Source organism: Symphalangus syndactylus, chromosome 15 (assembly GCF_028878055.3).
Source record: "Symphalangus syndactylus isolate Jambi chromosome 15, NHGRI_mSymSyn1-v2.1_pri, whole genome shotgun sequence".
NCBI lineage: Eukaryota > Metazoa > Chordata > Mammalia > Primates > Hylobatidae > Symphalangus > Symphalangus syndactylus.
In genome coordinates, this window is record NC_072437.2 from 70,577,813 (window position 1) to 70,602,654 (window position 24,842).

General features: G+C 37.9%; 1 protein-coding gene and 1 long non-coding RNA gene across 10 annotated transcripts in view; both read right to left on the minus strand.

Annotated features, from left to right (window-relative positions):
• Positions 1 to 24,842, minus strand: part of SGCG (sarcoglycan gamma) — a 175,190-nt gene that overhangs the window by 95,912 nt on the left and 54,436 nt on the right. The gene's annotated exons all lie outside the window — the stretch shown is intronic.
• Positions 16,435 to 21,800, minus strand: LOC134732615 (uncharacterized). The gene is made up of 2 exons (XR_010115942.1): positions 21,711 to 21,800; positions 16,435 to 16,702 (listed from the first exon to the last, which is right to left on the minus strand). It is a non-coding gene; the product is annotated as an uncharacterized lncRNA (long non-coding RNA).

Genomic DNA, 24,842 nt, shown 5'->3' on the forward strand with positions numbered 1-24,842 from the left:
TATATCACCAAAAAAACCCTAATGTTAGTCCTAGCCTCTGTGGTAGCTAATTTACATAGATTGCCAAAGCTGACTGTTCACTGTCATTTCTTTCTCTGGCTGTTACTTTCCTTATTTGAAAAACATGCAGGAAAATCCTGAAGCTACTCAAAAAAAAAAAAAAAAAAAAAAAAAAAAAAAGAAAAAGAAAAAAGAAAGAAAAAGAAATGAGAAAGAGGGACTCATTCCCAGCTCATTTGAACAGGCAGCATTATCCTGATACCCCAACCTGGCAGAGACACAACAAAAAAGAAAACTTCAATTCTATATCCTTGATGAACACAGATGCACAAATCTTCAACAAAATACTAGCAAATCAACTCCAGCAGAATATCAAAAAGCTAATCCACCATGATGAAGTAGGCTTTATCCCTGCAATTCAAGGTTGCTTTAACATATGCATATCAATAAATATGATTCATTACATAAACAGAACTAAAGACAAAAAGCACATGATTATCTCAATAGATGTAGAAAAGGCTTTCAATAAAATTCAACACCCTTTCGTGTTAAAACTCTCAATAAACTAAGTACTGAAGGAACATACTTTAAAATAACGAGACATCTATGACAAACCCACAGCCAATACCATACTGAATGGTTAAAAGCTGGAAGCAGTCCCCTTGAAAACTGGCACAAGACAAGGAAAGAGGCCCTCTCTTAACACTCCTATTCAACATAGTGTTAGAGGTCCTGGTCAGAGCAATCAGGCAAGAGAAAGAAATAAAAGGTATCCAAATAGCAGGAGAGGAAGTCAAACTAATCCTGTATGCAGATGACATGATTCTATATTGAGAAAAACCCATAGTCTCTGCCCAAAAGCCCCTTGAGATGATAAGCAATTTCAACTAAGTTTTGGGATACAAAATCAATGTACAAAAATCAGTAGCATCCCTATACATTAACAGCATCCCTAAGCTGAGGGCCAAATCAGAAGTGCAGTCCCATTCACAATTGCCACCAAAAGAATAAAACACCTGGGAATACAGCTAACCAAGGGGTGAAAGATCCCTACAATGAGAATTATGAAATACTGCTCAAAGACATCAGAGATGACACAAACAAATGGAAAATATTCCATGCTCCTGGATAGGAAGAATCAATATCATTAAAATGGCCATACTGCCCAAAGCAATTTACAGATTCGATGTTATTCCTATCAAACTACCAATGACATTCTTCACAGAATTAGGAAAACTATTCTAAAGTTCATATGGAATAAAAAGAAAAGAGCCCGAATTAGCCAAGACAATCCTAAGCAAAAGGAGCAAGGCTGGAGTTATCACATTGCCCAACTTCAAACTGTACTATAAGGCTACAGTAACCAAAAGAGCATGGTACTGGTACAAAAACAGACACAGACCAAAAGAACAGAATAGAGAGCCCAGAAATAAGGCCACACACCTATAGCCATCTGATCTTTGACAAAGCTGACAAGAACAAGCAAAGGGGAAATAACTGCCTATTCAATAAATGGTGCTGAGAGCTGGCTAGCCATATGCAGAAGATTGAAACTGGACCCCTTCCTTACACCATATAAAAAAATCAACTCAAGATGGATTAAAGAACTAAAAGTAAAACCTAAAACTATAGAAACCTTGGAGGATAAGCTAGGAAATACCATTTAGGATATAGGAACTGGCAAAAATTTCATGATGAAAACAGCAAAATCAACTGCAACAGAAGCCAAAATTGACAAATGAGACCTAATTAAACTAAAGAGCTTTTGAGCAGCAGAAGGAACTATCAACAGAATAAACATGCAGCCGACAGAATGGGAGAAAATATTGGCAAACTTTACATCTGACAAAAGTCTAATATCCAGAATCTACAAGGAACTTAAACATACAAATGAAGAACAACCTCATTAAAAAGTGGGCAAAGGACATGAACACTTTTCGAAAGAAAACACATATGTGGCCAAAAAGCACATGAAAAAATGTTCAGTGTTACTAAATGGAAATCAAAACCACAATGAGATACAATCTCACACCACTCAGAATGGGTATTATTAAAAAGTGAAAAATAATAGATGCTGGTGAGGTTGCAGAGAAATAGCAGACACTTATATGCTGCTAGTGAGAGTGTAAATTAGTTCAAGCATTGTGGAAAGCAGTGTGGCAACTCCACAAGGAACTAAAAACAGAACTAACATTCAGCCCAGCAATCCTCCCATTACTGGATATATACCCAAAGAATAAAAATTGTTCTACTATAAAGACACATGCATGGGTTGTGTTCATTGCAGCACTATTCACAATAGCAAAGACATGGAATCAACTTAAATGTCCATCAACCGTAGACTAGATAGGCTGGGCATGGTGGCTCACACTGGGATTACAGGAACTGTAATCCCAGCACTTTGGGAAGCCAACGCAGGTGGATCATCTAAGGTTAGGAGTTCAAGGAGTTCAGCCTGACCAACATGGTGAAAACCCATCTCTACTAAAAATACAAAAATTAGTTGGGTGTGGTGGCACATGCCTGTAGTCCCAGCTACTCAGGGGCTGAGGCTGGAGAATCGCTTGAACTCGGGAGGTGGAGGTTGCAGTGAGCCAAGATCGTGCCACTGCACTCCAGCCTGGGTGACAGGGCAGGACCCTGTCTCAAACAAACAAATAAAGAAACAGCAGGTTGGATAAAGAAAATGTGGTACATATACACTATGGAATACTATGCAGCCATAAGAAGGAATGAGATCATGTCCTTTGCAGGGACATGGATGGAACTGGAGGCCATTATCTTTAGCAACTAACATAGGAACAGAAGAACAAATACTGCATGTTCTCACTTATAAGTGGGAGCTAAATAATGAGAACACATGGACGCATAGAGGGGAAAAACAGACCCCGGGACCTAACTGAGGGTGGAGGGTGGGAGGAGGGAGAGGTTCAGAAAACAAACAAGCAAACAAAAAACTATCAGGTACTGTGCTTAGTACCTGGGTGACGAAATAATCTGTAAACCAAATGCCCAAGTCACGAGTTTACCTATATAACAAACCTACACATGTATTCTTGAACCTAAAATAAAAGTTAAAATATTTTTTAAAAAGAAAAAAAAGTAGGAATTGACATAAGATGACCTGTTTCCTTTCACTTGCAAGGTTCTGTTATTTTAATAAAAAATAAATCTATAAACTTCTGCAAACAGCAAATCACCAAACAAATGCTTGAAATGGAAAGAAGATGCCTAGCTTTTTGTTTAGTTTTTTACAAGTCAGGCAAATTCAGGTGTAATTTACAAACAATAAGATTTACCCTAAATCCAATTCCATGAAATAAAGTTCACTAAATAAAATGTCCCTAAGAAGTAAATGTTTCTGTGAATTTTCACAAGCTCATATAGTTGTACAACTCATCAAGATACAGGACAGCTCTACCACCATAAAATAATGCCCTGTGGCTGGGTGCTGTGGCTCATTTTGGGAGGTCTAGGTGGGCGGACAGCTTGAGCCCAGGAGTTGAAGACCAGCTTGGGCAACATGGCAAAACCTCATCTCTACAAAAAATACAAAAATTAGTTGGGTGTGTTGGTGGGTGCCTGTAGACTCAGGTACTCTGGAGGCTGAGCCGGGAGGATCCCTTGAGCCCAGGAGGTAGACGCTGAAGTGAGCTGTGATTGAGCCACTGTACTTTAGCCTTGGCATTGGAGTGAGAGCTTGTCTCAAATAATAATACATAACAATACTAATGTCCCGTGCGTGCCCCTCTGCAGGCTCCTTTCTTGTTCACCACGCCCATTCCTTGGTAGCCACTGATCTCATTTCTGCCCCTGAAGCTTTGCCTATTCCGGAACATAACATAGATGGTCATGCAGTTATGTAGCCTTTCCAGATAGGCTTCTTTCACTAAAATACTACATCTGATGTCCATCCACGTGGACGTCAGTAGCTTGTTTCTTTCTATGGGTGAGTTGTATTCCATTGGTTGTGTGCCAAACAGTTTGTCCATTCAAGGACATTTGAGTTGTTTGTTGACAATTATGAGAAAAGCTGCTACAGACTTTTACATACAGTTAGTATGGCAGGTCTAACTAAGGTTAACTTTTTAAGAACAAGAACAAGAAACTCAAAATGTTGTTTTCCAAAGAGGCCACACCATTTTGCATTCCCATAAGCAGCACAGAAGAGTTATATTTGCGCATTCTTGTCAGCACTTGATACTGCCAGTTTTTTTTTTTCCATTCTTAATAGGTGTATAATGAATTTTTTTTCTTTCTGGGATTTTAATTTATTTAAAAGAATTCATCCAAATGATTATGGTCACAAACATGATTTTAACAAAAAGATTGCTCGCCTACCACATCAATGCAGGACAGATGTGGACAGGCAGCCAACACATTGTGCATTACCAAAGCCCTCCTCTTTGAGCTACCTCATGATGCCATCTTCATTTGGAACAAGGAGGATTCATGCCAAAATTAGGAAAAAGAGCCTTCATTTTCTTTTTCTAAATTATTCTAAAAATAAGACAAGCAGGTAGAAAAACAATGCACTGTGAAGATAAAAAGAAAAACTGAAATGATTCATTGTCCTAAAATTTGCCAGCTGCCTCATTCCGGACAGCTTCCCACATATAAAAGGAAAAAAAACCTCAAATTGACTTGCGCAATCCTCCTTGTTTTCCTTTTTGTTGACAGCTCAGTTTTCTTTTTTGTTGTACAACCATCACCCCTTCCAGAACTCTTTTCATCTTCCTAAACTGCAACTCTGTACCCACTAAACATTTTGCATTTCCTCCTACCCCCAGCCCCTGGTAACCACCATTCTACTTTCTGTCTCTATGAATTTGACTACTCTAGGCACCTCGTATAAGTGGAATCTGAAATGTTTGTCTTTTTCCACTTATTTCACCTTATTCTAGTTCCTTTGCCTTTAAATATAAGTTTTTAAATAAGCTTGTTGATTCTACAAACATTTGTGCTGGGATTTCAACTGGCATTGTGTTGAATACAAGTGTCAGCTTGGGAAGAATTGACATCTTAATATCAAGTATTCCAGTGCATGAACACTGTCTATTTTTCCATTTATTTAATTTAAAATGTCTTTCATCAGTGTTTTTTTTTTTTTTTGGTCTCCGCCTACAGATATTATACAGTTATAATACATACAGATATATTTTTCTTGGTTTTTGCATAATTATTTTATGTCTCTTGGTGACATTATAAGTGATTTTAATTTTTTTTCATGTCAGCTTTCATTTAGTCAGTATTGATTTGGTATATGCTTTTTCTTTTATTTGCAAACTGTTTCAGTTCTTTTAACTGTCTCTTATAAGCAGCATAATAGATGATCTTTTTAAAAATGCAAATTGATAATGTCTTGTAGCAATAGTTTGATGTTTATAGTCACTGTAATCACTGGGTGAGTAGAACCCCCACTGCCCAGCACTGAAATCCCCCAGTGTGGGGTGTTGGAGTACAAGCGGAACAGGAAGGGCATCTGCCTGAAGGAGAGGGTGTGGCAGAGGTAGGAGAATGGAAACATGAATGGGATTGACTGAACAAGTAAATGAATGAACAGTGGGAGCCAAGCTCCTCATTGTAGGGGAAGGGAGGTACAAACATAGAAAGGAAGAAAACCAGGTTAAACCCTGTGACATTGAACACAAATTGAAATTTGTCTGAACTCACCATTTTCTATACATATATATAGATAGGCACAGAAATAAATGTTGATGTATGTAGGGATGTGTATGTGTGTGTATGACATGTCCTCTCAGAGGGCCTGGGAGCAGAATCACAAGAGCGGTGAGCATATCTGGCTCTGGACTCATTCTCCACTAAAAGGAGCAAGGGCTCCTTGGAGAAACAGCTAATTCCAGGGCTGGAGTAAGGAAAGGACAAGGTGAGCATGCAAGATCTTGTGTCAGAAAGGAAGGGCTCAAAGAGTGTTATGGACAGTGAAATGACAGAAAAGCCTGTTCAGAAGGGCTCCCACAAGCCAAATCAGAGAAAGTCTGAGCATCAAAATAAATGTCAGTAAAAGACTATGAGAGCCCATTGGATAAAATTAGAAATTATGAGTCCATGGGGATGTGCATAAATTAATGAATAAATTGAAAGGTGCATGAAGAACAAGATACTTAAGTAGTTTCAAACTACCTCCTCACGAAATAATTATAATTGTAAGTGGGAAACTCATAATTTTACAGTGAAGCCTGGCCCTTTAATCAACTGGTGAAAGTGATGAATAATACAAAATAATGTTTCAATTTCAGGACCCTTAATGTAATCACATATGCAAATGTAATGTAATGTAATCACATTGCACCCTTTGGCCATGGAAGGTAACATTTGGGTGTTAGGATGTGGACTTTGGGTGTTAGGATGTGGACATCTTTGGGGAATCACCATTCAACCTACCAACACTCACTCACTGAGAATGAGGTGGTGGAAGCTGCTGAGGTTCTTGTCAAACTTCCATGAGTGTTTACACCAGCTGGGATCTAGTTGAAGTGCAGACACTGATTCAGTGGATCTGGGGTGGGAACTGAGATTGTACATTTCTCATGAGCTCATAGTGGGTGATGCTGCTGCTCCAGGGACCGTGCTCACTGGCCAGAGCATAGCAATGGTTCAGAACCTTGACTGCACATTGGAAGCACCTGGAGAGCTGTAAGAATCAGACACCTGGGCCCTACTCTCAGAGGTTGAAATGAAATTATTGTATGATCTGGGCGTTGGGAATTTATGAAGCTTCCAGGTAATTCTATGGTGTAGCTAGGGTTGACAACCTTGAGTATTGTGTAAGAATTTTCTATGGCCTGTGTCTGGCTTAGTAGGAAAAAATGTACTCGGTAGTTAGCAGTGCTTGCATTGGTGTGTGGTGTGTGTGTGTGTGTGTGTGTGTCCTGTTTGGGGTTGGAATTTGGGGTTGGTGGGAGATTTCCATTCTGGTGCATTTGCCCATGTAGTGTAGGCTCATTCTGGGCTAGAAGTAAAGACAAATGAGATCTAATTTTTCCAAACATTTCACATATTGTGCTCTGTGCTGGGGGCCCATTCCACCAGCACTTGCCCCCTCCTCTCTGTATTATGCGCGTCTAGTGCTGTGCCTGGAACATCATAAATGCTTGTTGAATTCTACTGTATTAGACTAAATCCCCATCTGGAGGCATTCATACTTTGGCAGGAGAAAGAATAATAAGAACTGTAGTAGATGTGTATACTATAATGTAGAAAACAGTGTGGAATGGGAGGAGCCTGTAGTTGCACCTTATTAGAGTGGCTCTTCAACTAACACATATGTAGGAGTAAAACCTCAGAAAATATTGGAATTCTTGGGTTTTGTAATTACAACAAAATCAAATACAATTGAAAATTACCTGATTGAAGCTACTTCAATCTGTATAGACTGACTCAGAAACAGCAAGATCTGTTATTATTGTGCAGGCTTCCTACTGTTCCAGTCACATACATAGAAAATGGAAACCACTAAAACGTCCTATTAGATACCAGCATGATGCATACATGCCTGACCTAAACAAAAGTTAGATCCACAACACCTTTGATTGCATCTCCCTCTTATCTTTTTTTTTGAGATGTAGTCTTGCTCTGTCGCCCAGGCTGGAGTGCAATGGCGTGATCTCAGCTCACTGCAACCTCCACCTCCTGGGTTCAAGTGATTCTCCTGCCTCAGCCTCCTGAGTAGCTGGGATTACAGGCACCCACCAGCACGCCTGGCTAATTTTTGTATTTTTAGTAGAGGTGGGGTTTCACCATGTTGGTCAGGCTGGTCTTGAACTCCTGACCTCATGATCCACACGCTTCGGCCTCCCAAAGTGCTGGGATTACAGGTGTGAGCCACCACGCCCAGCCCCTCCTATCTTTAAGTGAGGAATATGTGAGGCAAAATATGTGAGGCAAAACCATAAGCTATGTCAATGCTCTAAAGACCAAAAATGGAAATTTCTTTGTTTTTCCTATTATCTGAAACTTGACTATTTTTCTATTAACAAGTAATTTCTTAGAAATAATAGAACTTAATATATACATTTTCACTGTTCAATTAGTCTTCAAATTTTATTGTTTTTAACTTAATGCATTTGTGATAATTTAAAGTCAGTGGCAGGTAACAAAAGTAATAATGTAAAATTAATTTTTCAAATATTAGCCTAATTTATCAGCCATTATTAGTCTGAATGCTTTAGATTTAAACTTTTTCATTTATAGGTGGAGACTGTAGCAGCATAAAATATGGGCGTCTATTTGTACTTTTTTTTTTCTTTTTGAGACGGAGTCTGGCTCTGTCGCCCAGGCTGGAGTGCAATGGCGTGATCTCGGCTCACTGCAAGCTCCACCTCCCGGGCTCACGCCATTCTCCTGCCTCAGCCTCCCAAGTAGCTGGGACTACAGGCACCCACCACCACGCCCAGCTAATTTTTTGTATTTTTAATAGAGACAGGGTTTCACCATGTTAGCCAGGATGGTCTCTATCTCCTGACCTCGTGATCCACCCACCGTGGCCTCCCAAAGTGCTGGGATTACAGGTGTGAGCTACTGCGCCCAGCCTATTTGTACTCTTATTCTGGGCCCCCAAAATGTTAAGAAGAGAAGCCCATTCTGAATAAGGAGTTAAGTCATAAAAAATAGGAAGAACATACATATTTTAAAAAAGAGATAATAATATAAAAAATGCCCATGGAAGGTTCAAAGTATAAGAAATGCTTTCCTTTCTATTTATTTATTTATTTAGAGACAGACTGTTGCTCTGTCACTGCACTCTGTTGGAGTGCAGTGGCATGATCTCAGCCCACTGCAGCCTCCGCCTTCTGCGTTCAAGCGAGTCTTGTGCCTCAGTTTCCTGAGTAGCTGAGACTACAGGCACACGCCATCTATGCCTGGCTAATTTTTTGTATTTTTAGTAGAGACAGAGTTTCACCATGTTGGCCAGAGTGGTCTCAAACTCCTGGCCTCAAGTGATCTGCCCACCTCAGCCTCCCTAAGTGCTAGAATTACAGGCATGAGCCACTGCGCCTGGCCAAGAAATGCTTTTCTTAATCAGAAGGGGGAAAGAACATTCTTGTAAAAAAAAAAGTGCTGATTGAATTAGATACCTATATGGAAATCAATGAATCTTAATCTCTCTCACATCATGCATAAAAATTAATTCGATATGGATTGCACATAGAAATGTAAAAATAAAACAAACTTTTAGAAAAGGACAAAGAACATCTGCATGTCTGTGAAGAAGGCAAACATTTCTTAAAGAGGGCACAGAAAACCACTTTAAGAACATCACTTTGTCAAAGGACACATTTAATAGAGTAATGAGACAATCCACAGAGTGGAAGAAGATGTTGCAATACGTGTACCTAAGACTAGCATTCTGAATACACAGAATACTCCTTCAAAAACGTAAGACAACAGATAGACAATCGACGGCCCTTCATAAGAAAGAGTATCCAAAAATCTGATATATGGGAAAACATGTAGGCCAAAACTACAAGGAGGCAGATTTAGGCTAAACTTAATTTAACAACACTTAATACATGATAGATACTCAAACTTATCATCTTCCACTTCAGCGATCCCTCCTTAGTGCTCCCTAAATCATTTCCCTGAAAACTAAACGAACAAGTTATTTCCCTCTTTAAAAGTCTCCAATGGCTTTCAGTCAGTGCACAGGATAATATATGAATGGGTGCACTAGGGCATACATAATTCTTACATCTGGTCCCTGACTATTTCCACAGGTTCCCCTGTCCTTTGTTGAACTCTTAGCCACAGGAAACTTCTCGCTCAGCAACCTCTTGTTCTCTGTATACAGCATCCTCAAATCATCTAAGTCCTTTGTGCAGCCTTTCCTAACCTCCTTAAACCATTTTGAGTCCCTCATAGGATCCCTACAAAGGTTTGATCTCATCTCTCATATAAGCCTCACCACATTGTGCTACATGTATGTAAACTTCTATTCCACAATGGGTTTTGTAAATAGTATCTGTATTTGTAGCACTTAGCACTGTGCGTTATACATCGTAGAACCTAAGAAAACTGTGTTCAATGACTGAATGGCCCTGGCAGCTCTAAGATCCACCATAGACAGCACAGTGCTTATATTAGGTGCTCAGTATATATTTTTTTAAATTAATAGGTTAATAATTGGCATTGCTTCAGAATTCACAGGCCTAAGATGATAGTGTATAGTAAGTGACTTTGCATTTTAGTTTGTGTTATATAGTTCTAATTCAAAAAAACTTTTAACTTGAGCTTTCGTAACTTCACACCAACAATTCCTAGGTAACATATAATTATATCAAACCCATTTTCTTTATCTTTAATTATCCTAATAACTATTCTTTTCTTACTTCAGGGTTTCATGTTTTTAGTCACTTCTGGTAGTTTTCTAAACTTTCATTTCTTGCTAGGATGTTAGTAACGATTTTAGGCATCAGATGTAAGTTGCAGTTTATAAAATTCTTTTCCTTGTAAAAGGAATAATGATTGCATGCATGAATGCTCACACATTTTAAATCTGACTACATCCTAAAACATTGCTGTGGATGAATAACATAATTTTCTCCTTCAATGATATGATTTTGATAAAATTTCCTCTCAATGTTACAGTGATCCTGGTTGTTCATATTGCAGACAGGGAATTCCTAGGATTTAGCGGGAAGGTTAAAGCATATTTTCTATAAAGATAGATTCTGAAAATAGTCAGTGATTGATTTGTCTTATCTATCTTCTAATACCCACAAAGAGACTCACTCAGTCCCCCTTTCCGTAGCAATTTCAATATTTTGTGAGATTTTGACCTGTGTTTATTCTGAATCATGCAGAAGACTGGACATGAATTTTCTTGTTGTTTAAGCGTAAGAAAGGATAAAGATTGGTGGAGTTGATCATCTAAATTGTGAGGAGTGGGAATTTGTGACTCTAGAAATATGCACGGAAATAAATTTGTCAATTTATTTATTGAGCTTATATTTCATTTAATGAAATTGCTATTTCCCAGAATGTCACTGTAGAGAATAATTTAATTTCAACTGAATGATATCTTCTAATTGACTCTCAGAAAAAGTAAAAAATATATTCTTTTATTTTTTTTTTGTTTATTTACCTATTGATTTTGGGATGGAGTTTTGCTTGTTGCCCAGGCTGGAGCACAATGGTGCGATTTCAGCTCATTGCAACCTCCTCCTCCCTGGCTCAAGCAATTCTCCTGCCTTAACCTCTCAAGTAGCTGGGATTACAGGTATGCATCACCCACCCGGCTAATTCTGTATTTTTAGTAGAGACGGGTTTCTCCATGTTGGTCAGGCTGGTCTCAGACTCCCGACCTCAGGTGATCAGCCCGCCTCGGCCTCCCAAAGTGCTGGGATTACAGACGTGAGCCACTGCGCCCAGCCATATTGTTTTATTTTTAATTGATAAATATTGGCCTGGTGCGGTAGCTTACCCCTGTAATCGCAGCACTTTGGGAGGCCGAGGTGGGCAGATCACGAGGTCAGGAGATCCAGACCATCCTGGCTAACATGGTGAAACCATGTCTCTACTAAAAATACAGAAAAAAAAAAAAAAAAATTGACCGGGCGTGGTGGCAGGAGCCTTGTAGTCCCACTACTTGGGAGGCTGAGGCAGGAGAATGGCGTGAACCCAGGAGGCGGAGCTTGCAGTGAGCCGAGACGGCGCTACTGCACTCCAGCCTGGGCGACAGAGCGAGACTTCGTCTCAAAAAAAAAAAAAAAAAGAAAAAAAAAGAAAAGAAATGTAAACCTAGTTTCAGTAAAAGTTAGTTATCAGACAGAGCCAGACTCCGTCTCAAAAAAAAAAAAATAATAATTGTGTATGTTTATGGGGTTTAAAGGGATATGGTGATACATCATGTATACATTATAAAATGATCAAATCAGATTAATGAACATATCCATTATCTAAAATATTTATCATTTCTTTGTTCTGAGAACATTTAAAATCCTCTCAGCTATTTTAAAATATACAATATGTTATTACTGTAGTCACCCTGCTATGCAAAATAAAATAAACCTAAAAAATATTCTCCTCTTCTAGAGGAAGAAAAATTCCTTTAATACTACTGCAGCTATAAGTAAACAAAATCCCCTGAAATCCCACTTGCTGGAAAACTTGTTTCCTGATAAATATGAATACCTCTGTTTAGACATTAAAAGTAATTCTAGAAATGATCCCAAATCATTTAGGATAAAATGCTAATAAAAAACCAATGGCCGGATGCGGTGGCTCACGCCTGTAATCCCAGCACTTTGGGAGGCCGAGGCGGGCAGATCACAAGGTCAGGAGATCGAGACCATCCTGGCTAACACGATGAAACCCCATCTTTACTAAAAATACAAAAAGTTAGCCAGGCATGGGGGCGGGCGCCTGTGGTCCCAGCTACTTGGGAGGCTGAGGCAGGAGAATGGCATGAACCCAGGAGGCAGAGCTTGCAGTGAGCTGAGATCGCATCACTGCACTCCAGCCTGGGCTACAGATCAAGACTCCATCTCAACAACAAAAAAAAAACCCATAAAAAATATATAGCATATAAATATTATATATGTAGTATTTGTTAAAAAAAACCTATGCTTTTTGGTATTGAGAATTCTAATGGTGGGAAAATTATGAGCCAAAATAATACATATTTATACTAAATAATGTATATATTTATATTGTTATTTCGGCTTATAATTTTCCCACCATAGAATTCTCAATATCAAAAAACAGTAATTTTCCTGAGTTTTTCCTAGACTCAAATGGATATACTTATTTCAACAAAGTAAGGTTGTCCCTATCAGCCATCATTCAAATGCCTTGGTCTATTTGTATTAATATAATAAAAGCAGCACAATACCTGTCATGGGAGGAAATGAACACAAGTAAGTATAGCATGTCCAATCTCTATTCAATCAGCAGTTAAATTTGAGTGTGTGCAGAAATATTGGTCACTCTCTGATATTGATTTTTAAATTAACAATATGTTGAGTTTACTACCCTTTCCCAACAAATTTTATTTTTTAAGTTTATGAATTTAATATTTATCATTACTACCTTAATAAACAAGTTAAATAATTTTAGCGTTACATTTATTTTACATTTATTTTAGTGAAGCATAACATCTTCAGAAAAGTGAACAAATTGTAACTCTACTGAATGTACCAGTTTATATCCCCACCAACTCTTTCTGAAGTCTCTTTATGTTCCAGTGGTATATTTGCTGTTTATATGCCATAAGGTTTGAATTATTGTAGTTTTATAAAGAACTTACATATATCTTCCAACATGATGTGATTTTTCTTCTAGCCCATTTTCTAGCTAGTTGAGACTAAAATATAGACGTATAATGAACACTAACACCTTTTCTTACTAAATACATGTATTATAAACTTTTTGTTTCAATAGTTTTCCTTTAATTCTTCGAGTCTCATAAGGTAACACTAAAATTACTTGCAAGTTTTTTCTCAAATCATCTTCTATTAATCTACTTCTATTCCTTATTTAACTAACTCTGTTGTTGCATTTGTCAAACTTTCAGAAAAATGCCAAATTACAGTAGTGGTATCAGACAAACTTTTCTTGTTCTTGGCTTCAGTGGGAATGCCTGTGGGCTTTGGTAGTATGTTCTTGGCTGCTGGTTTGTTGTAAATATTTTTTATCATGTTAGGGAAGTATACTCATCAGCTACTTATTCTCACTACCACCATTTATGACATCTCATATAGTGCCATTGAGTAGGGTTGATTTTTGAATCAAATGGAATGGATATAAATCCTAACTCTCATTTTCTGGTTGTGTGATCTCAGTAAAAGTATTTAATTTCTGACATTTCAGTTGAAGTGTACCTGTATTTGTTGAGTACTATTACATGGTAGCAGTATACTGGATGCTAGTAAAAATAATAAAAATAGACAAGCCTACTTTCATGTCTTGTAAAGTAGAGCTGATTAAAAGATGCAGGAGAGGAGCTACGACAGGAGAACAACTCCAGACACAAGAAGAGAATCACGGGACAGAAAAGACTCAGGAATTCTCAGATGGTATGTTCATTTAGCAGTACAGATGATACAACTGGAAAATCAGAAAAGATTGACCTGGCGCCTTATAAGGATGACACACAACTTCATGAAGAATTTGTATTTTTAAAATATGCATTTGGACACAGGAAGGGGAACATCACACTCCGGGGACTGTTGTGGGGTTGGGGGAGGGGGGAGGGACAGCATTAGGAGATATACCTAATGCTAAATGACGAGTTAATGGGTGCAGGAAATCAACATGGCACATGGATACATATGTAACAAACCTGCACATTGTGCACATGTACCCTAAAACCTAAAGTATAATAAAAAATATGCATTTGAAAATTTTCATAATAGACTGTAAAGGCAAAAAATAATCAGGGGGACTGGCATATATATATGAAAACAATAATAAATTTATTATAATTGGAAATGTTGGGTTCTAAAACACTAGCAAAAGAGACAACAGAAAGGTAGATACAACATGTAGCTCTGAAATAGTCTCTATTCATAAGAGCTTATAGTATGATAACAAATGCATAATAACTAATAGGAAACATACAGTTATTCAATAAACTGTGTTCAGGAAACTATTTGAGGATAAAAATCAAATTAGAACCTCTCCTCATATGAAATATTTGGAACAGTAGTCTCTTAATTTGGAAAAGGAGGCGTTGTAAAGAGCATTTATATACCCGGAGTGGTGGTACTTCCCACATTCTAACACACCACACAAAGGTTATCATCATCATTATCATCATGCTCATCATTATAATTGTCATTTATGACTACCCAGGAATTAAAAACAGATTTCCACACAGCTGAATGTGCTTCTCAATATATTATGAACAGTGTGGTGGAACCCAGACTATATGATCAAACAGAATATACTTTGAGATTAAATTAAGAGTGTCAGGATGACCGGCATAAGTGTACAATGAATCAATTAGTCCACATCATTTTATGCAATTAACAACTGAGAACTATATTACAGTTGTATCATCAACTGTACTGATGCTTTTGCTACTAACCTGGACATTTTACATACAAAGAAAAGTCAATGTTAGACAACAAGGTATATATACCTCTCAGCAAATTTTGGAAAGCAACAACTTTAAGACCATACATATTTCATACAACAGTTTACTCAAGTGCATTTGCAAAGAGATGGAAAAACTTGTGAGGGAATATCATGGTCCATTAAATATCATATTCTGTTAACAAAATAATAGACTAATAAATTTTTACAGTTATATTGGATCCATCAACCTGTCTGCAAACCCTTCAGTAATTTTTTTGTTATCAATCTAGTAATAAATTTGTGTCATTCCTTCTTGCTCATTGCTAACTTCATAAACACATACACCTATGAAAGTTATCTTTCATATTTACACATTTTTTTGAATCATAAAATATTTATTGGGTACCAAATTATATGTATGGCACTATGATATGGCTGAGGATTCAAAAAAGTATAGTGTTCTATTGGCCCCTGAATTTCTCTGACATAAATAGATACACCTGTAATATAGACAAATTCAGGGGTTCTGAATGGGACTTGAATAAAGAGTATTGGAGAATTTGGAGAATGCCCCTCAGAAGACGTGAGATTTGCACTAGGTCAAGCTGGAAGGGTGCATCTTGAGAGAGTTTTAGGTATTTAGTAGAATGTCGATGATAATTCTGTCATGGAGAGATTATTTTGGAGAAACATGTTCAAGATTCTAATATGCTTCATTGCTAAGAAAAGGTAGATAATTATCCTCTTTTACACATATCGTTTTCTGAGTACTGTCATCTTTGAAATTCTGTTATTTCACATTTTGTGCACATAGTCTTGCAAGCTACTGAACATCTGAAATTGGTCTGTCTTCCACATTTGGCCGTTATGTGTAGCCAAATCTTATTGCTATATGATGATGGTGACTATCCACAAAATATGTCTTTGTTTTAGTTTTTTTTTTTTTTTTTTTTTTTTAACTCTCAGCTTACTCTATTAACACCTACTAAATCATCCATGCTGGGATCCCTACTTCCATATTGTACCAATGGGGTGGTGGTTTTTGTCTGAGTGTTAACTTTTCACATTATTTTTATAATGAGAAGTTTAACAGGATAGCAGGTACTTTTTCATGTTATACTAAAAATAGAAATAAAGAATAACTTTCCCCAAAGGATTTCATAATTTTGTGCCAGGCTTAAACTGAGCATTTAATTAACATAAGTAATCACTAATGGTTCTTGTTCTATGAGTGTGTGTGTGCTATCGGAGAATCACAGATTGAACATAATCCTAATTAAAACCGAGACCCTTACCCAGTCTGAATCCTAAGCTAATATTCTCTTCACTATTTTTACAGTGTCTCAAAGTAGGCTTTTCTAAATAAAACCTAATCAAGTAAATAAGATTAGTTGGTTTGTAATTTCAAGATATTATCTTTATTAGCATTTGTGAGAAAAAAACTATGTTACCAGAAGACATTAACAGTGTCATATTATTGATAGAAATGGGAAGAAGGTGAATAGATCTGCATCTGGAGCCCATTAATTTTGTTATAATAATATTCCCTGTGACAGGAAAGTGAGCCGTAGTTCCAGTTCAGGCTGATGAACGTCCCTCCTTGCAGCAAGAGCCTGTAGCTTAGGAGACCAGGTGTGCTGTTGCTTTCTTTATTTCCCAGTTGCTGTAATATGGTTAAATCACTCATAAAAATTATAATAAAAGAGAAAATTGAAGGCATATCCCTGGGATAAAAATTAAAACTATAGTGCTATTTGTATCTTTAGACACCGATAATAATGGGGTTTGTATCACTGATATCCATGATAATCAAATTCCTCTGTACTTGGAATAGCTCTAGGTTTATCTTCCTCCTCCAAACTCAGTCTTAATAATATCTTGTCTTCTAAGAAAGAAAATGCCATTAAGTTAGTACATGTTCCTACTGTCTGTGACCTCTGCTTCAATCCTACTCTATTACAAGTAGCATATAAGTCAAAAATTTCAATTTGATTTTTGGACTGGAAAGCACTGATATAATACAATACCTTTTAGAAAGACATAAATAATTGGAGAAAATGCCAGGGTACTGGTTAAAAATGCTACAGTGCCATATTTTTCTTTTAATCATAGTTCCACTCATTTGAAAAATAAATGGGATGGAGATGGAGGTGGTTTAAGGCATCAATATCACACTGCTGAAAATCAAATGGCAGTGTGAGCTGGGCATCATTAAGGCAAGGATGGAGGAGAACAGCAGGGGATAGGGTTGGTCTGGGCACCAGACACATCTCTGCCACCAGCACAGTGCAGAGAAAGGCAGTTGGAAGACCAGTGGTAAAATGTTTCTAAATGGAGCCACCAAGAATGTCAAATAGGCAGAGCAAAGAAGTTGATGTCTCTTCCTTGCTTTATGTGCCAGATAATACTGCACTGCTCTTCCTTCCTACAGGTTGCTTTCCCTGGGGAGATGTTACTGAAACAGCAGGGGTTTGGTCTAGGTCCTGCTGTTTGCTGCACAGAAAGCCAATGACTGAAGTGACAAGGAAGAAGGCTTTAATTGGGTGCTGCAGCCCGGGAGATGGGCGCTCAGTCTCAAATTAATCTCTCTGATCAACTAAAACTAGGGTTTTTTATAGCAGGGAAGAAATTTAACAATGTGTAGGAAAACAGGAACTAGGGTGGGACAAGGAAGCAACCATGATGAACGTGGGATCAGGCATTTTATTTTCTGGATGTGGTGACTTGGTAAGTTTCAGTTCTTTGATACTTTGAGAGGTCCGAATGCCCTTTCCTGAGAAAGGAACTCAGATAAAACAAATGTAAGTTTCAAGCTTTAAGACCAGAAGGGTCAATTTCTGTTTATCCAAAAAACTATCTATGGAACAACTGGGTCAGTTTCAGAGAGTTCCTTTCATGGCCAAGTTTGTTAGAGGCCTTCCTGCAGCTGAGGCCACACTGCCCTTCCTTAGGAAGCACACAGGAGCCAGCCCCAGGAAGCAGAGCAAAACCACTTCTACGCTGAGCCTCGGTAGCCTGCAGGTGGCTGCATGCAGCTGCCTTAGGGGCACCTGCCAGCCTCTCAATGATGAAGGCCAGCAAAGTGGGATGGTAAACAAAGATATCTTAAGGTACACTATAGCACTAGTCACTAAAAATATGACAGACAGTCTTTTGTTCAAATAACTATCACCGTAAGATTTAAAAAAAATAGAATCTGTCCAATCTGATAAAACGTTATTTATAAAATATATTTGTAAAGTGTGTTCATAACACGCTCCCAGAAAGCATTTTAGTAGAAGTTATTTTGGTTTTGGATAAATTTGATCTCTTTAAGTTCAGTAAATGATCAAGGACAGATACAATATAATTTTAGTAGTTTACATTGTCATCTTATTTATTTTTGAAACGGAGTCTCACTCTGTCACCCAGGCTGGAGTGCTGTGGCACCATCTGGGCTCACTGCAACCCCCACTTTCTCGGTTCAAGTGATTCTCCTGCCTCAGCCACCCAAGTAGCTGAGATTACAGGCACGTGCCACCATGCCCAGCTAATTTTTATATTTTTAGTAGAGATGGGGTTTTGCCATGTAGGCCAGGCTGGTCTGAATTCCTGGCCTCAAGTGATCTGCCTGCCTTGTCCTCCCAAAGAGCTGGTATTACAGGCATGAGTCACCATGCCCCACCTGTTGTCTCTTCTTAAATTAATTAATCCTATAAATTGCAATCCTAATTATTTGCCAGTGAAACCACTGCAGAGATATGGGTACTTTGCCAGTGAGACCACTGCAGAGATATGGGTAATAAAACTGACAGCTCCGGCTGGGCATGGTGGCTCACGCTTGTAATCCCAGCACTTTGGGAGGCCGAGGTGGGCGGATCACGAGGTCAGGAGATCGAGACCACAGTGAAACCCCATCTCTACTAAAAATACAAAAAATTAGCCGGGCTTGGTGGCGGGCGCCTGTAGTCCCAGCTACTCGGAGAGGCTGAGGCAGGAGAATGGCGTGAACCTGGGAGGCAGAGCTTGCAGTGAGCCGAGACTGTGCCACTGCACTCCAGCCTGGGCGACAGAGCAAGACTCTGTCTCAAAAAAAAAAAACAAAAAAAACCGACAGCTCCTTACAGAAAGTTTCCACATGTTGTTTGTATGATTTCATTCAGGCATACTCCTTCTTTTGCTTCCGTTTCACCAGTTAAGAAATGGAATGCCTCTATCTATACCACATCAACACTGTCAGCAAAAAACATTACGAAGGAGATAATATGGGAAAGAATGTGAAATCCGAGTCAAGGACTCCTGCTACTCATGCTGTATTCCCTGAGTGTAATTTAAACTTTAGATGACCCTAAAGTTTGCAGTGTCTGCAAACCAAACCTGCTCTGCAACACGGACTTAGCTGGGGCCCCTCCCCAGACCCAATCCACCAGCCTCTCTTGGGAAGCAGCTTAGCAGTATCCATTTCTAAGAGCCTTCCCAAGTAACTGGAGCCTCTCTTCTCACTCCCTCATATAATGCCCATGCGTTCACATCCTGTCTAATTTGCCTTTGAGGGATTCAGTTATTCTTCTACTAATTTTTAAGCATCTGTGCTTTTTCTAGGTTACTTTGCCTCTTTCTATACTCATTTGCTAAAATCATATAACAACAACTATATTAAAATAAAAAGAATACATCCCTTGGTCATTTAATCTCTTATTTATCAACTCAAGAAATACTTACAGAGCATCAGTTTTATGCTACCAGGCTCAACTGACATGATCTTACGGGGTTAGCAGACATTTAACAACCAGAAAAAAAAAGATATATGAACAAAAATTGTGGTGTGCTATGCTGTGGAAAAATAAGTCCGAGTCCTACAAAAGAGAATGTAGGAGGATCCTGTCTTAGACCAGGGGTGATCAAGATAACCTCAGCAAGAAAGTATCATTTTGAGCTGAGACCCTGTATTAGTCCATTCTCACATTGCTACAGTGAAATGCCAAAGACTGGGTAAATCACAAAGAGGTTTAACTGGCTCATGGTTCAACAGGCTGTACAGGAAGCATAGTGGTTTCTGCTTGGCTACTGGGGAGGCCTCAGGAAACTTATAATCATGGTGGAAGGCAAAGCCTTAGCAAGCACGTCTTACATGGCAGAAGCAGGAGCAAGAGAGAGAGGGGAGATGCTACACACTCAAACCAGATCTCACGATAACTGTCAGGACAACAGCACCAAGGAGATGGTGCTAAACCATTCATGAAGGACCTGCCCCCATGATCCAATCACCTCCCACCAGGCTGCACCTCAACACTAGGTATTACAATTCAACATGAGATTGGGTGGGGACACAGATCCAAACCATAATGTGACTATGTGTGTGTGCCTGGGTTGGAGTGGATGCTCTAGATAGAGAGAAGAGCATATACCAAAACACTGAAGCAAGAGAGAACTGTCTGCAGGATTGAAAGCAAATGAGCAACAGGAGGGCAGTTTAGAGCAAGACTGCAGAGGTTAACTGTGCCCAGCCTGCGGTCAAGAAGCTGGTGTTTCTTTTGTTTTTCAGTGCAATAGGAATGGATCCACTCATGGATTTTCAATAATAAGTAAAATCAGATAAATACAGTGAAGGCATTTAGTCTTCCCAATTCCCACAGTCAGAACTTTGAAACAGCCAGAAGTGATGTGCAGGTAAGTGGGAATAATGATTAATCACTTGGTCTCTATGGTGAAAGGGGGGGTCAAGCTTTCCTCTCCACTTTTCTGCCCCCTCTCTCTGGTTTCTGACTTATATCCTCACAAGGGCAGACTAAAAAATCAACATGAGATCACTTAAGTGGTGGATGTAGGAGGGACCTTTCGTGAGAGAAACACTCTGCCCTTCTCTGCACTGCAGGAGAGTGATGTGTGTGGCTGGAGATTTAGGAGAAGCACAGGCTTCTGGCTCCTCTCCTCCTTCCCCAGCGATCTACTTACCCATGGATTTCTGGTCTGCTGTGGGTATAGGAAATCCCACCAGAAGAATGTCACAATATCAAGTCCTTGCCTCGCAGCAGGCATCAGGAATTTTCCATGCTGCCTGTGACTTGATGGGTCATCTTTCTAATTCTGGGGTGCAAGACGTTTGGCCAAATCCAAGCCAGTACCCTCCAATCAGCTTTTTATCAGTAATACAGATGGTATTTTAAACTATCCCTACCAGATTTCTTTTTGTTCCTTTCAGTTCGGTTTGAATTTGGATGGGGAAAAATTTCTATTTATTGGGTCCCATAAAACCCTAGAAGGACTTTTTTCGGACATGGTTCAAGGACAACAGGTCTGTGTACTGCCTTCATCATACCACCTTCTGAGTTGGTTTTCCTGATCTTCATGGATCCTGATATCTGCTAAGATACACTTAGCTTTGAAATCACTGAAATAATGATACATAAAGCTGATGCCTGTCAATCTCAAACTCATGGGATCATTATGAGGATAAACTGAGTTAGTAGGCATGAATGGATTGTGAAATCTTTTTATTTTTTATTTTTTGGGACAGGGTCTCGCTCTGTCGCCCAGGCTGGAGTGCAGTGGCATGATCTCGGCTCACTGCAAGCTCCACCTCCCGGGTTCACGGCATTCTCCTGCTTCAGCCTCCCGAGTAGCTGGGACTACAGGTGCCCACCACCACCCCCAGCTAATGTTTTGTATTTTTAGTAGAGACAGGGTTTCACCTTGTTAACCAGGATGGTCTTGATCACCTGACCTCGTGATCTGCCCACCTCAGCCTCCCAAAGTGCTGGGATTATAGGAATGAGCCACCGTGCCCAGCTGTGAAATCTATTATATACTAAATGATAAGTCACGAAAATAAAAAAGACAGTCTTTTAAACAAAGTTTTTTCATAATAAATACTACATCAATATATACACTGATTTCCTCAATTATGATGAGCTAAAATGATCACTTACATTAATGCATCAAAGAACATTTTTGCTATTAAAATGAAAAAAATTTCATTTCAAAATATTTCAAAAAAGAATAATTTACTTCATAAACAAATAATTTCCCAGTAAGTGGTTAAAACATACATGATTAGATTAGGCTAAATGTTATCTTATTGCTGCTTCCCTAGTTATTTAAAATATATATCAATATCCAGTAATAAAAGATTAAAAGCTAACCATTTCTCTGTTAATAAATGGTCAAGAGTATGGGTCATCAGGTAAGTTTATTTAGGTAATTTTAGAGTTTTTCTCTTTGTTTTGTCAATATCCAGCAAAAGAGAAATTAAACACTTCACACGGTGTAGTAACATTGTACTACTTTTCTATTGCTGTGTAACAAATTTCCAATGAATGATCACTAACTGCTTAATGACACAACACAGCAGTTTAAACAATATAGATGCTTTTTGATTTATGAAGAGAGTTGAAAATGCATTTAATACACCTCACCCATCTAATGCATAGCTTGGTTTAGCCCATCTTAAATATGCTCAGAACCCTTACATCAACCTACAGCTGGGCAAAATCGTCTAACACAAAGCCTATTTTATAGTGTTGAGAGTCTATAAAATGCAAATGGGATTTCAGAAAACACCACTACAAGGGTGATATTTTAATAACCCTCCATGACCAGTGTGCATTCACAGACAGCCTGTGGTCACTTGCATATCTGCATTCTTTCCTAAGTTTTAAAAATCCTTTTCAAATTATTATATTAATATAAGGCTGAAATAAATGTCATTAAGATGCCATCTAATAAGATTTTCCCAGCTTCCTATGAATAATCACCAATGGTTTAATGACAAAACATTTATCTAAGGAAATATCTACAAAGGCTGTCTAGCAAGGGTTTACTTTCTTGCTAAATGAAAGATTCTTAATGGGAAAGTCCTTAATGGAGAATTCCTAATTGCTAGTTTCCAAAATGAATTAATTTTAAATCCCTGTTAAGGATAAATCTACCAGGGTTTCCTGACCTCCTAAAAAGGGCAATGTTACTTATTACCATAATAAATGAAAACAAACAATACTTATCAACGAAGTATTTTATAGAATTATAAGCTTAATGATAACATTTAGTATTATGATTCTTCCTTGATCACTTACATCTTTTTTTCCCAAATAAAAGTGCCCCCAAGATTTAAGTACTACAGTTAATATAGTTAGCTTAGAATCATTCATCTTGCCCTCATGATAACCTACAGTTACATTCACTAATGCACTAAAATATTTTATATGCAAACAAAGGTTGATAACTCTAAAGGTCTTCTAAAAAATCAATATCATTAAAAATTAAAGATGTCTTGTTTTAACATACAGATATGACCCATGTATATTATTCTATACTCACAAACACTATAACTAAACTAATATTGCATATTATTTTTATAGAATGAAAATATAATACGGAAAAAGCATAATAAGGTACTCTACTACACTGATTTAATAACCATGTTCCTGACTGATTTAACTATTATGATGGCTAACAGGGAATATTTTAGAATCTTTATACTCAGCATCAGTTGTTACAATGTCCTAAATATTACTTTATATTCAACAGATGTCTTTCCTGGAAATTGTGAAAATTTCTCTTACATCAAATTTTAATTCTAAGAGTAGGACTGGATTTGTGAGATACTAGTAATTTGGGTTCTTTCTAACCCCAGCTGGGCAGATAAAACCAGGCTCAGCCTTATCTGAATTCAGATTAATTCTCTTGTCAACATTTTGCTCTTGTCTTCTCTCTCTCTTTTAAATTTTTAATATTCTTTGGTGTTCTTATGTGTTCATCTTGTGATGTTTTACTGGCTTTCTCTCCTAATGTAGGCTTTCTCTCCTACCCGGGCATTGTTGAATATATCATTTGTAGTTATACTGTTTTCTACAGTGAAACATTAAAGCATGATGAGGTGTTGCAATGACAGTACATGTAAAATATTAAAGATGCCATTGCTACACTGTTGAGGATCTGAGCAGAGAAAGCCATGCCAAACTTTGTTAATTTGAAAAATTATGGTTTTCCCTATATTCTGACTAACAACTGAATGGGTGATAGAAAAGCAATTACACTGAGTTTGGGTAAATAATTATATGGTAGTTGTTACAAGTTCAAAACTAGGCAGATCCCTACAAATGCTCAAAGCCCTATTTAACTTTACCATTTCAGCATCAAAGGGCTCAAAAAAGTTCTTTTATAGACATATTACTTCTTTGGGATGTTAATGTTCAAGAAAATACATTGATTTATATATGAAAATAATAAAAAGAAATTGGTTTCCATTCTTTTGGATAAATACCTAAAAGTGGAATTGTTAGATCATAAGGAAGTTTGATTTTTAATTTGTAAAGGAATTTCCATACTGTTTTCCATAGTTGCTGCACCATTTTGCATTCTTATCAACAGTACACTAGGGTTCCAATTTCACCACATCCTCGCTAATATTTGTTGTCTTTTGTTTTTTGATAATAGCCATCTTGACAGGTGTGAGGTAGTAGCTTATCATGGTTTTTATTTGCGTTTCCCTGATGATTAGTGATGCTGAACACTTTGGCCATTGTATGTCTTCTTTGGAGAAATGTCTGTTCTGATGTTTTCTCCATTTTTAATCAGATTATTTGTCTTTTTGCTCTTGAGTTATAGGAGTTCCTTATATATTTTGGAAATTAACCCATTATCAGATATATAGTTTGCAAATATCTTCTCCCATTTCATGGGTTGCCTTTTCACTCTGCTGATTATTTTCTTTGCTGCAGAGAGGCTTTCTAGTATAATGTAGTCCCATTTGTCTATTTTTGCTTTGGTTGCCTGTGCTTTTGATATTCAAGAAATCATTGCCAAGATCAGTGTCATGAAGCTTT